At 41.5% G+C, this 14,186-nt stretch overlaps 1 long non-coding RNA gene and 1 pseudogene across 1 annotated transcript; one reads left to right on the top strand and one right to left on the bottom strand.

The window, feature by feature from the left end:
• The window catches only part of LOC143786216 (uncharacterized), a 47,301-nt pseudogene extending 42,013 nt beyond the window's left edge, over positions 1–5,288 (top strand).
• Positions 5,289–10,462: 5,174 nt separating this feature from the next.
• LOC143784924 (uncharacterized) lies at positions 10,463–14,173 on the bottom strand. Its single transcript, XR_013217914.1, has 4 exons — positions 14,030–14,173; positions 12,942–13,219; positions 11,275–11,398; positions 10,463–11,193 (listed from the first exon to the last, which is right to left on the bottom strand). It is a non-coding gene; the product is annotated as an uncharacterized LOC143784924 (long non-coding RNA).
• Between the last annotated feature and the right edge of the window lie 13 nt (positions 14,174–14,186).

Here is a 14,186-nt window from a genome sequence, read left to right as displayed (position 1 = left end):
ATCATAGGAGCACATAGAATAATATTGAAAAGCAAGCACAACAATTAATAATACATATACCAATACACCATACGAAAAGATGTGCATAAAGAATGTGGATAATACTCAGAAAACAATGTGAAAAAAAACAAAATATCATACACTATAAATTATATTTATATTTTAATGTCTAGTGTATAAACCTGAATAAGTGACAAACCAAACCACACTACGTAAATAATAATAATTGATGAATGTTGTCAAAAAAGTGCAACACTGCTAATACTAAAGGTTGTAATGGGTGTGTCCCAATAAAAAAGTGCAACAGTGCTAATACTAAAGGTCGTAATGGGTGTGTCCTAAAAAAAGTGCAACAGTGCTAATACTAAAGGTCGTAATGGGTGTGTCCTAATAAAAAAGTGCAACAATGCTAATACTAAAGGTTGTAATGGGTGTGTCCCAATAAAAAAGTGCAACAGTGCTAATACTAAAGGTCGTAATGGGTGTGTCCCAATAAAAAAGTGCAACAATGCTAATACTAAAGGTCGTAATGGATGTGTCCCAATATAAAAGTGCAATGGTGCTGATACTAAAGGTAATGGGTGTGTCCTAATAAAAAAGTGCAACAGTGCTAATACTAAAGGTCGTAATGGGTGTGTCCCAAATAAAAAAGTGCAATGGTGCTAATACTAAAGGTCGTAATGGGTGTGTCCCAAATAAAAAAGTGCAATGGTGCTAATACTAAAGGTCGTAATGGGTGTGTCCCAATAAAAAAGTGCAATGGTGCTAATACTAAAGGTCGTAATGGGTGTGTCCCAATAAAAAAGTGCAACAATGCTAATACTAAAGGTCGTAATGGATGTGTCCCAATATAAAAGTGCAATGGTGCTAATACTAAAGGTCGTAATGGGTGTGTCCCAATAAAAAAGTGCAATGGTGCTGATACTAAAGGTCGTAATGGGTGTGTCCCAATAAAAAAGTGCAATGGTGCTAATACTAAAGGTCGTAATGGATGTGTCCCAATATAAAAGTGCAATGGTGCTAATACTAAAGGTCGTAATGGGTGTGTCCCAATAAAAAAGTGCAATGGTGCTGATACTAAAGGTCGTAATGGGTGTGTCCCAATAAAAAAGTGCAATGGTGCTAATACTAAAGGTCGTAATGGGTGTGTCCTAATAAAAAAGTGCAACAGTGCTAATACTAAAGGTCGTAATGGGTGTGTCCTAATAAAAAAGTGCAACAGTGCTAATACTAAAGGTCGTAATGGGTGTGTCCCAATAAAAAAGTGCAATGGTGCTAATACTAAAGGTCGTAATGGGTGTGTCCCAATATAAAAGTGCACTGGTGCTAATACTAAAGATTATACTGAGTATATCCCAGATAAGAATCGCTTTACAAAGGCAGTAATCTAGAACACTACCATGCAAGAAGTAATGTAAAGTGCTGCAGTGCCAAGAGAATAAATACACATTTCGATAGCAGGTGAATGTGCAAATAAATGAAGGGCTCCTCATACCGATCGTGCTCCTGGTCCCTGCGCGTGTTTCAGCACTTGCCTTCTTCCGGGGCTTATACAAAGTAACAGGGAGGCATGCAGATTTATACAGCAGTGGGCCAATCAGAACTAAGTAATGCACGCAGAGCGATGTAAGAGAACCACCAATCACATGCACCCGGCGTCACCCTGACAACACACAACAAGGCCCGTAACCCCGCCCACATGAATCATGTGAACGGCCGAGAGTGCGTCGCCAAGGAGATAGACGCCAGAGTGAATGCAAACAGCGACAGGGAAAGCCGCGCAAGCGCACCACCACCTGCATGAAACTTAGGTATAACACACATAAAAGACGCATAGAATAAACTGAGAATCAATGCGCCGCCACCTGCATAGAATTGGAATATAACTCAGATGGCGCCAGATCAATGAATAGAGCAATTTATATGAATCTGTTATAAGAATAAATAAACAATTGGACAAAAATAAGATAAATAATAATAAATAAATAATAAACAAATATGTAAAAATGGAAAATAAAAAATTACGAAAAATAAAAATATATAAATAATGAATGAAAAATAGTAATGATAATTATGAATTATGGTAATTAATAATATATGAATAGATATATTAAATAATAAATAGCAAATAAATAATAGATAATACAAAAAATAATACTGAAATGAAGAAAAGTAAATAAATAAATAAAAAAAAATATATATATAAAAATAATAAATAAATGAAAAAATAAATAATAATAAATTATTATAAATTACCAGTAATCACAATTACATCCAGGAATTATACAAATACTTCTTATTTCATATGTGTCAAAGTATATCAAAAAGTGTCCATCAAAGTAAAATCCATCAAAATAAATCCATTCAACACAATAAAAAAGAGCAAAGAATCCGCACCACTGCAGCAAAGGTTCACTGCACCTCACACTCAAACCAGCCACGTGCCGTAAACGCCCCAAGAGGATCGGGTGCTCAATCTGAAAAAAGTGTGCAAAAAAATTCCAATGAAATAAGAAAACTGAGAGCACTCACCGTCCTAAAAATCAGTCCTTTATTGAAACGGAAGACTCTTCAGCAGGGGAGAATGTGAATAGTGACAGACGACGGCCGTTTCGCGCTACTGCGCTTCCACAGGTCCTACCTGATTTTTAGGATGGTGAGTGCTCTGTTTTCTTATTTCATTGAAATCCATTCAACAGATCCATCCATTGATATTCAGAATCTTCTTATTATTCTTTCAACTGAAGTTGGTCCCAGAGTGAAGAATACAACAGCCCAATATGCTAAAAAATAAATAAAATAAATCAATATGTGATATATTATAAAATCTAAAATATGCATACATCATAACAATAAAAAACTATTTTTTTACATTTGATGATCAGAGAAATGGTGAATAACTTAAAGTCTCATTGAGACCCAGAGGTTGCAGTGTATGGAGAGTCCAAATCCACCTAGTTTCTTTTGAGCGAGTCTGCAGCTAATATTGCCACCATGTAGATCTGTAATAATTCTATCAATACCAATTACCCGGGGGCCAGTTGTATCACAGTCATGATAGATCTTAAAATGTCAGGTTCTGTTTTATTTTTCTTATGTCTTTAATGTGGGATTCTTGCAGGAAAGTTCTGGTGAAACGACAAAGGGATTTGTAAAACCCACGTCAGTGTCAGTGACCGGTAAGATCGGCGTATAAATCTTATTTCACTCATTGGAGGGTCACAAAAATGACTTCTTTGCAACCATTTTTATTAACGTTCCTTCTCTTTTCCAAGAATATTTAGGTGAAGGGCCTTGTAGAGGGGTGTGATCTGTAAAACCGGGTGTGGCATGAAAAAGGGTTTATATCATGGGACCTTTCCGTGTGTTATTTTCTTCCACGTCCATTTTACTTTATCATCTCAGTAAAGCTAGGGCTACACAGCGGCCTTGGCTGTGACATAAGTTACGCAACCAAAGATTGTGATGTGTATATGCTACAATAATCAGGGTCCCGTTGGACCTCTGGGTACAATGACCACGATAAGCAAGTCAGTAAAAAATCCACCTGGGTCTGATTTTTCATAATTTGCTTATGGCGCTCGCGGTACCCTACGGGGCACAGTTCAACCCCATTTTGTTTGTATTGTGCCGTGATGCATAACTATCTTTGGCTACAAGTCAAGTGTTGAAGCCGAAGTCGCTTGTAGCTATTGCCGTAACTTTATTGTTTTATTTAGTAAAATTTACAAGGTTTTGTTTCTTTTTCCAGTTGAAGACGGGATAAGAGGCTTCCAGGGATATCCCCACCTATCCTCAGGTTATGAAGTAGAAGATGGCAATATCATACAAGTCCCATCAATAACGACTGATGCACCGGCAGATCTTCATTGCAAAGGTATGTTCTCTGACATCACTGATCACTGGATGCCTTCAACTGATCAATCGCTGATGGGCAAACAAAGAACTGGAGAGAGATGGAAACATTTTAGAAATAAATCTAATCTTACGAATAATGACAGATGTGCGGCCATTCCCCTGTTCAGAATGTGGGAAATGTTTCGCCAAGGAATTTCAACTTAAGAAACATAAAAAAACTCACACAGGGGAGAGATGCCGTATTCATGTCCTGAATGTGGGAGGTGTTTTAGTGAGAAATCCCGCGCCATAGACCATCTAAGAGTACACACAGGGGAGAAGCCATTTTCATGCTCGGAATGTGGGAAATGTTTTAGCCGGAAATCTTATCTTGTGACTCATCTAAAAATCCACATCGGAGAGAAGCCGTTTTTATGTACAGAGTGTGGGAAACGTTTTATTCACAAGTCACATATTTTAGTCCATCTCAGAAGTCACTCGGGGGAGAAACCGTTTTCATGTCCTGAATGTGGGAAATGTTTTAGTAATAGATCATATAAACATAAGGATGAATGACCTCGGGGAGATCAAAACATCCAACACCGCGGAGACACCATCACGTGTTTCTCAACGCAGTGATCCAGAACACTGCCCCCATCCCTAAAGGGAAATATGCAAATGCATGTAGAAAAGCCGTGGAGACACCATCACGTGTTTCTCAACGCAAGCAATGAATAGCCAGGTCTTTCACCAGGAAGGAACAACCACGGGAAGGGCAGCATCCAATAAAGGAAAACCACCTATGCCAAAACATGGTATCCATCCACAGACAGCTGTTTCGGGGTATTTGCCCCTCATCAGTGTGGAGTAGGAAACTGGCTATTAGGAGCAGTGCCTAGGTGGTTTTCCTTTATTGGATGCTGCCCTTCCCGTGGTTGTTCCTTCCCGGTGAAAGACCTGGCTATTCATTGCTTGCGTTGAGAAACACGTGATGGTGTCTCCGCGGCTTTTCTACATGCATTAGTAATAGATCACACATTTTGGGACATCTAAGAAGTCACACAGGGGAGAAGCCATTTTTGTGCTCAGAATCTGGGAAATGTTTCGCCAAAAAGTTTAATCTTGATAGACATAAGGGAACTCACAAATTAGAGAAACCATCGTAACCTCTCCGTGGCCATCATTAAGGGGCCTTAATCCTCAGCGCTGATTTTTATGCTAGAAACTAGTGTCCCGAAAGGGCCGAAAATGCAGCGGGCATGAGCTGTATATTATCGTTGACCCCCTGCTGCACCAGTCACCATCGGTTTTAGCACCAATCGTGTCCGTTTAGTTCACCAGATTCTGTTGCAATCACCACCGTGATATCTAGATGGTTAACAAAGAAAGAGGCCTTTTCTTTTTAACCCTATCAGGTTCCCACGATTGTGGATCCCAGTGGTTGTAATGGCAACCCAAGGTGGAGTAATGGCCTCTGGGTAAGATGGCAGTGTGAAACAGGCTGTGTCATTGTAAAACGGACAGGTCTCAAGCACTGCAATTCAGAAGTACTGCAAAGTATTAGACATTTAATTTGAAAAATATTCAAGTCGTGAAGTGGTGCTATTTAGTAATGTAAAAACAAGTTTTAATAACATTTTTAAAAAAATGCAAGAAAGTAAAAGAAAATATTAAACACTTTCACCTCAAATAACACCACTGTTATGTAAAAACATAAACAGAAAGACATAAAAACAATTGGTATCACTACACCTAATTATCAAAATTAGAAAAATTCTTACACTGTTAGATTATCTAACAAACGTCATAAAAAAAATAAAAACTCTCCAAAAATGTAACTTTTTTACTATACCGATGTAGAGAGACACAAAGGAAGATACTAGAAACATGAAATGGGGGGTTGCACAACTTCTGAATAGTTAGTGTCACTCTGATTGGTTCATTCCAACTTCATTTCCAACTTCACTTCCATATATGGTATTCAGTCCAGTGTCCAATGTCCAGTGACTTCTTCACATTCCAAAAATTCCTTCCAGTGTGCTGCTGATCAGGAAATAGACTCCATCTTGCTACACCATATCTGAACTGACTTATATAAGGTTTAATAATTGATTTCATTAGCCATTTTCTCCTTCACACCGACACAAGAAAAAAGAAATAAGAAGCTTTTGTATGTTAAAAGAACATCTGTAAAACGCAGGCTTCCTGTGGCTCTTTAAGCAATAAAATAAAAAGTTACAGTTCTCAGAATATGGAGATTATAGTTTGTAAAATATTGTTTTTCGCGTGCAAAAGTAACAAAGGAGAAAAAAACCTATATGTGTGATATCGGTGTAATCGTACAGACCTGAATAATAAAGCTGTCTTACCACAGTTAGTGCACAATGACCGCCATAAAAAAGATCTGGACTTTGTTTTGATTCCAAAAAATTAAAAATGTAAATATAATATTACGTCCCCCAAAATTTTATGGATAAAAACTAGCGATGAGCGAATATACTCGGTACACGAGATTTATGCTGGCTAACACATGTAAATCATTCAGCTGTGGCACTAAAAACTAATTCTCCGAGTACTTACAAATACTCGGAGGACACCCGAGTGTGCTCGGGAAATCTCGAGTACCGAGTATATTCGATCATCACTAATAAAAACTTCATCTTGTCCTGCAAAAACAAAAACTAAGCCCTTATTCAATTATGTCAGGCAAAAAAAAAGTTACAGCTCTTAGAATAGGGCAACAAAAAAAATATTTTTTTTTACTAAAATTTGGTTTAGTATGCAAAAGTAGCAATACATAAAATAAAACCTTACAGAAATCTGTCATCGCTGTAATGGCGCTGACCTGAAGAGTGAAGCCGTCATCAGTCACTTATACCACACGGTGAATGGAGGTAAATAGTTTTTTCCCAAATATCAGAATAAGGCTCGGTTCACATTCTGAGCACTTACCTTAAAGTTTCTGCCTAAAGCCCCCCAAAATGCAACTCAGATTCATTATAACGAGGCAACAGTGGAGTGACTTTGTCTACTCTCTGTTTAATTGGCGTTCATCAACACGACGGACAAAAGTGTGAGCAACCATAGTGTACATGACTAAGAGGAAGGGAAATCACTGGAACAGAAGACAAACGGGAGTCCAAGTGATTCACTCTTCCCTCATTATAGTGAATGGTTGCATCGGGAGTTTAGTTTAGATCACGTTTTTTGGGGACTTGGAATGAAAACCCCGACATAAGGGCTCAGCATAGAGCACAGGATAAATGTGATTCTAAAGAGATCAAAACATGTTTTACACCCCAAAATAGTATCAGCTCATTCCACAAAAAAACAATCCCTCACTCAGGTGCTTCATCTTTCAAAAGTAAAGAGCGGATTGTATCATAAGACTCTGGAAATGTGGCATGGCTCCCCCCCCCAAAAAAATGCGCTAGTGAATCCAAATGCCCCCATCCTTCTGTAACCCAGTGTGCCAAAACCACAGCTACCTTCCATGTTTGTATTACTGTAGCAGGAAGCACTTTACTAAGGCTAGGTTCACATTGCGTTAACAGCTGCCCGTTCAACACATGTGTTAACTGTCTGCTGTTAACGCAAGTGCCGATATGTTGTCGCGCTAGCAGTGACGGACCCGAAAATGCTGCAGCCCGCGTCCTAGGGTCCGTCACTCAATGACCGCACGCCGAAGCTGAACTTTTTGTTGTTTGTTCCTGAGTGGGTGATTCCCCGCAGCAACACGGACTGTGCCATGCATTATGTTTTTGTTTTCCTGTTAGCCCAGGAAGGCCGTGTTTGTTTTGCTAACGCAGCACTGGTTTATGTAGTACCTTTATTAAACCAGTGGAAGATTTAACCCCTAAGTGACCGAGCAAAAGTTTTTTAAATCTGACCAGTGTCACCGTATGTGGTAATGACTCTGGAACGCTTCAACATATCTCATTGATTTTGAGACTGTTTTTTCATGACTTATTGTACTTTATAATAATGGTAAATTGATGTTAATATTTTCTGCGTTTATTTATAAAAAATATCAGAAATGTTACAAAAATTAAAAAAAAAAATCAGGAACTTCTTTTTCTGGCATGAAGCATCTCATTAACTCATAACTTCAAGGCGGCTTTCTCCAACCCAGGTATCATTTTAACAGCGCCAACCTGACAATGTTGACTCTGACGGGATGATGTGGAATATTAGGGGTAGTAGTCCGGTGACTCTGAAGGGATGATGAGGGATATTAGGGGTAGTAGTCCGGTGACTCTGAAGGGATGATGAGGGATATTAGGGGTAGTAGTCCGGTAGCTCTGGCTGAAGGGATGATGTGGGATATTCTGGGTAGTAGTCCGGTGGCTTTGGCTGATGGAATGATGTGGGATATTAGGGGTAGTAGTCCGGTGGCTCTGGTTGACGGGATGATGTGGGATATTAGAGTGAGTGTGGCTATGTGGCATGGGTGGGGCTATACACTCAGCTTTATATATATATATATATATATATATATATATATACTGTATATATAATCTTTATAATTTGTTTTATCTAACCACAGTTAATTTACTATGCCCGGGCAACTCCGGGCTCTTCAGCTAGTAATAAATAATAATAATCCATCATCTGCTGTAAGCACTACAAACTGCTATCTAGAAACTGTTCTAAAATCTACATTCTGGTTCTACCGTTTAACTCATCGCCTGCTCTCCAGTGTATGCTACAGCCTTGGTTCTGTGGCTTCCGGTGTGTTCTACTCTGCATGGTTTATTGACATCCTGCATGACCCGTTGTCCTGGTCGTCATTGATGTGCTGTTGCCCTTGGTCCGTGTGTTTAACCTGGCCGGTGGCTTAGCCCTGTAACGACCAGGGGTATTTCAGTTTTTCCGTTTTCGTATATTGCTCCCCTTCTTGCCAGACCCATAACTTTTTGATTTTTCGGTCAATATGGTCATGTGAGGGCTTGTTTCTTGCAGGACAAGTTATACGTTTGAACAACACCATTGGCTTTAACATATCATGTATTGGAAAACGGGGAAAAAATCAAAGTGTGGTGAAATTGCAAAAAAAGTGCAATTCCACAGTTGTTATTTTTTTACCATGTTCACTAAATGCTAAAGAGTGACCCGCTGTTATGATTCTCCAGGTTATTACTAGTTCATAGACACCAAACATGTCTAGGTTCTTTTTTATCTAAGGCCTCTTTCACACTTGCGTCATTTGGCATCCGTAGCAATCCATCGTTTTGGGAAAAAAAAACGATCCTGCAAATGTGCTCACAGGATGCGTTTTTTTCCCATAGACTTGTATTAGCGACGGATGGACGGCCACACGTCGCGTCCGTCGTGCAACGGATCTGTCGTGTTTTGGCGGACCGTCGGCACAAAAAAAAGTTCAAGTGAATGTTTTTTTGTCCGTCGCGTCTGCCATTATCTACCGCTCTTGTGCGGCCGAAACTCCGCCCCCTCCTCCCCGGACTTCAGAATGGGCAGCGGATGCGTTGAAAAACTGCATCCGCTGCCCACGTCGTGCACAAATTTCACAACGTGCATCAGTACGTCGGCCCAACGCATAGCGACAGACCCGTACCGACACAAGTGTGAAAGTAGCCTAAATGGTGAAAACAATTTCAAAGTTTGTTAAAAAAAATAAAAATTGCGCTATTTTTGATACCTGTAGCGTCTCCATTTTTCGTGATATTGTGATCAGATCGCCTGTATGTAGCAGAGTTCCCACTTGGTATGAGCGCCGACCACCGGGCGGCACTCATAACAATCCGGTAGTGACAACCATGGAGGTCTACTGGAGACCTCTGCTTGTCATGCCAATCCATCAACAACCCACAGTCATATGACACGGGCACCGATGGAAGGGATTTCCGGTGCACTTGCCAGAAAACCCATGTTAAATACTTTTGTCAGTGCTTGACTGCAGCATTTAACTAGTTAACAGCTGTGGGTGGATTGCGATTCTACTCACGGCTGTTAGAGGCATATGTCAGCTGTTCAAAACAGCTGACATGTGCCAGAAAAGATGTGGGCCCTGCTCCGGAGCCCACATCAACAGGAGGGATTCTGACGTGGACGTACTATTACGTCCGATGTCGGTAAGGGGATAATGACAAATGTCATGGATCTGCCATCAATGTCTATAGTTGGAAGAAAATCATAGCTGTGTAATATTCATACAGATCAGTATATACATTAATTTATAAGGCGTATACTGCATATAGAGAGCAAGAAACCTGCGAATTACAGCTGGGCACAAGCTTAGGTCAAATACATGAAAGTAATATAACACTATAATACTGCACCCCTGTATATACCCCCCGGTGTTCCTCACCTCCTATACTAAATATTCTGTGATTATACATAATAGACTCAGATACGCCGCTGAGACCCACGGCTCAGATACATGGCTGTGATACACGGGTCAGACATACGACACAAATACATAGCTGCTAGATATTAATTGAATTCTTTATTGGCTTCATACAAGATATCACATGTAGACATTCCCACCATGATGATGATGATGATGATGGGTCCTGGACTCACAGAGAGTCGTCCGTCAATGCTCAGGAGAGGAAAAACCCCCAGTGGAGGAAACCTCTAGGGAACCATGCATGACGTGCCCTTCCCTAGGGCGGTGCTGGATCATAGACTCTACATGCCGTTTATAGACATGGAGTCACTTCTGGGCCTTTTTGGGAAATCCGCTGATCCTGCCGTTCTGCAGGCAGGATATTAGATGAGTCCTCATCTTCTGATGCTGGAACTCAGCTGTGGGTTCACCACCATCTGCCATAAGTTCGTAGGCAAATGCTATAGCATATAAGCCACAGTCGTAGCTGTTCTTCTGCTGAGCCACATTGATAAACCTCAGATTTTCAAGGGGATTGTTGACCACTGCACTGTACATGTTGATAATCTGCTGACTGATGGATGGAGACAGATTCCTGGACTTCGAGCTGTCGGCCACAAAGATTTGGCCATTTTTATAGCAGGTTGTCAGCCAGTGCTCCCTCTCCTGATCATAGTGGATTTGTACAGCATTCTGCAGTATGCCGTACCCTGGTACCATAAGAGCGCAGGGGGGCTGCAGGCCATCAAAACCCACAAACTGACTCTGCAGCAGGTCCTGGGCCATGATGATGATATCGTCACTCAGGTAGCCTTTCTTCCCTTTGCTCTGCAGGATGGTTAAGAGCTGTGGAGACAGGTTGTTCATCTCTGGGGTTACTTCTCTAAGTTAATCAATAAATCCAAGAAATGTGATGTCACTAGTAGTGCTACAGAATTCAGCTGGGATCTTAGTAATCGACAGGGATCTTCTTGTCAAGACTTCAGCTCTGTAGTCGTTTATCAACCCTAAAATGAGCAATAGATCGGTCAGATTTTATTCTTTTATTTTTAGGCAGGAAATGTTTGTTATAACCTCAGAATACTTACAGTAATATCTGGTGAATTCCCGATGGAAATGAGATTTCTAATCCAAACAAACTTTATACTTGAAGTTTTCAACGCTCCACAAGTAAAACTTTGAGAACCTTCCAGCAGCAGAGAATTATTCCACCTGTAATATAAGGAACAGATGAGTTTTACCATTTTATTTCTCAGTTCTGTGTGTAGAGCCCGGGTCGGACTGGCCATGGGCGTGGGGAGCAGTGAATATTCATTTCTCTTTAGCCGCAGCAGTTGGCTCCGTCCTCCTGTCACCTGCTGCTCCACCTCTGCTGCCACCCAGCGTGCACCGCTTTCAACTGTATCGGCATCATAGGTGCAATAATAGAGGAGAGGGCGTCAGTTGACGCTCCCTGCCTCATCATTCCCCTCTGCCTCTGACACAGCCGGAGCGCGATGACATCACTTCGTACTGTGTGCCGGGCAGATGGCAGTGCAGCTGCTGAGACTGGAGCAGAGTCTGGAACTGCGGGGGAATGAGGAGGAGAGGTGAAGATTATATATATATATACTAGACTGTGGCCCAATTCTAATGCATCGGGTATTCTAGAATATGCATTTCCCCGTAGTATATGGACAATGATGATTCCAGAATTCGCGGCAGACTGTGCCCGTCGCTGATTGGTCGAGGCAACCTTTATGACATAATCGTCGCCATGGCAACCATTATGACATCTACGTTGATAGGGGGGCTTCATTATACCCTATGAGGGGACTGCATTAAACCCTACAAAGGGGGCTACATTACATTCTAAGGGGACTGCATTATACTCCGAGGGGGCTACATTATACTTTACGCGGAGGCTACATTATATTCTATGCAGGGGCTGCATTATATTATATGAGGGGGCTACATTATATTCTATGGGAGTTTGCATTATACACTGTGAGGGGGCTGCAGTATATTCTATGGGGGGCTGCATTATAGTATTTGAGGGGGCTACATTATATTCTATGAGGGGACTGCATTATCCCCTATGAAGGGGCTGCATTATACTCTATGAGGGGCTGCATTATACTATATGAGGGCTGAATTATATTCTATGAGGGGGCTACATTATATTATATGAGGGGGCTACATTATACTCTATGAGAGGGATGTATTATACTCTATGAGGGAGCTGCATTATATTCTATGAGGGGGCTGCATTATATTCTATGAGAGGGCTACCCCAACCCCTGCTATATCATTAACACATCTACCTTATATTATACCCTGATACAAGTGTGTTCTTGTATTTATTTCTATGTAGTGACATAGTGGGCCCCAAGAATGATTTTCTGTTCTGGGCTCAAGGTGCTCCAGTCCGACGCTGTGTGCAGCGATCGTCCATTCGGTCACCACAAACCTATTAATTCACACAAGTTTTATTTCAGATCTAAACCAAATAATTTTCAGCTTTAGGCCACGTTCACATGCTCAGTATTTGGTCAGTATTTTCCAGCAGTAAGAAATGCTTTAATGGCCATCAGACACCCGACAATCAGCCAACAAGTAGCCGAATGATAGTGGTTAAATTCGGGAGGTTGTCAGGTGCAATTCTGGCCTAACTCAGTGGTCAGTGCCGACAGCCGTGGTCCGGCCTCCTCCACTTATCTAATTAGTGTAAGAAGATGGACCCTGGAGGTGGCAGCTCCTCTGCCATTATACTCACTCTACAGATGTCCGGCTCTGCGGGGTCCTGTGCACGCTGATGTTCTCTTCTCAGCTTATGTAGGTGGTGACTGACGTCCCCTCTGTGGTCCTGGACCAGACAGCCAGGAGCTGACGTCCCCTCTGTGGTCCTGGACCAGACAGCCAGGAGCTGACGTCCCCTCTGTGGTCCTGGACCAGACAGCCAGGAGCTGACGTCCCCTCTGTGGTCCTGGACCAGACAGCCAGGAGCTGACGTCCCCTCTGTGGTCCTGGACCAGACAGAGTCAGGAGGGAGATCTGAAAGGGAGGAGAAAACATTGGAGCCATATTACACAGTGCTATAATCCCTGGTGCAGCCCCCCTGCCCCATACAGGTAGAGCGCTGGCTGCCATTATTATTACTACTATTTATTAATAAAGGAAATCTCCCCTCGTCCCCCTGTAAATTGCTGGACACTGATATTTGCTCCCTGGTTTTCTCGCGGCGATTCCTACTCTTATATCCGGCCACTGAGGACTGGATTTGTTTCATGAATTGTAAATAAAAATATTCACGAAAATGTTTTTTCTGTTGTATTGTGCCGTGATTTGTGCCGGACGAGTTACTCATCAAAACATCGCATGTTCCCCATCATGGTATCAGTAAAAACGACAGCTCAGGGTGCAAAAAATAATCCTTCACCCAACCCCAAATCACGAAAAAAGAAACCGCTACGGGTGCCAGAAAATGGCAACAAACGCAAAAAGTGTTTTCATACAAAATTCAAGAATACATGAAAAAATAATAATAAGAAAGCTTCTAGTTAGAACCTGAAGACCCACCTCTTCCGACAAGCCTACAACCTGCAGTAACCACCGATCGACCAAACCGCTGCATGACCAGCTCTATCCTCACCTACTGTATCCTCACCCATCCCTTGTAGATTGTGAGCCCTCGCGGGCAGGGTCCTCTCTCCTCCTGTACCAGTTGTGACTTGTATTGTTCAAGACTATTGCACTTGTTTTTATTATGTATACCCCTCCTCACATGTAAAACGCCATGGAAAAAATGGCGCTATAACAATAAATAATAATAGTTTCATAAATAACAACACAAAATAGACTTACCTCCAGATGTAGAAGTCCTCAGTCAGTAATCTTCAGGAAAATCCAGAAGTATCCTCTAATACAGTTTCGCTATTCCACAAGTAAATCGCTAATCTCACAAGGAGAAGATCTAGGTACAGTGTTGTCAGGAGACAGACATATACCAAGTCTGAGCCAG

The sequence above is a fragment of the Ranitomeya variabilis genome, chromosome 7, assembly GCF_051348905.1.
Source record: "Ranitomeya variabilis isolate aRanVar5 chromosome 7, aRanVar5.hap1, whole genome shotgun sequence".
NCBI classification, from domain to species: Eukaryota; Metazoa; Chordata; class Amphibia; order Anura; family Dendrobatidae; genus Ranitomeya; species Ranitomeya variabilis.
This window is presented reverse-complemented; position numbering and strand designations above follow the sequence as displayed.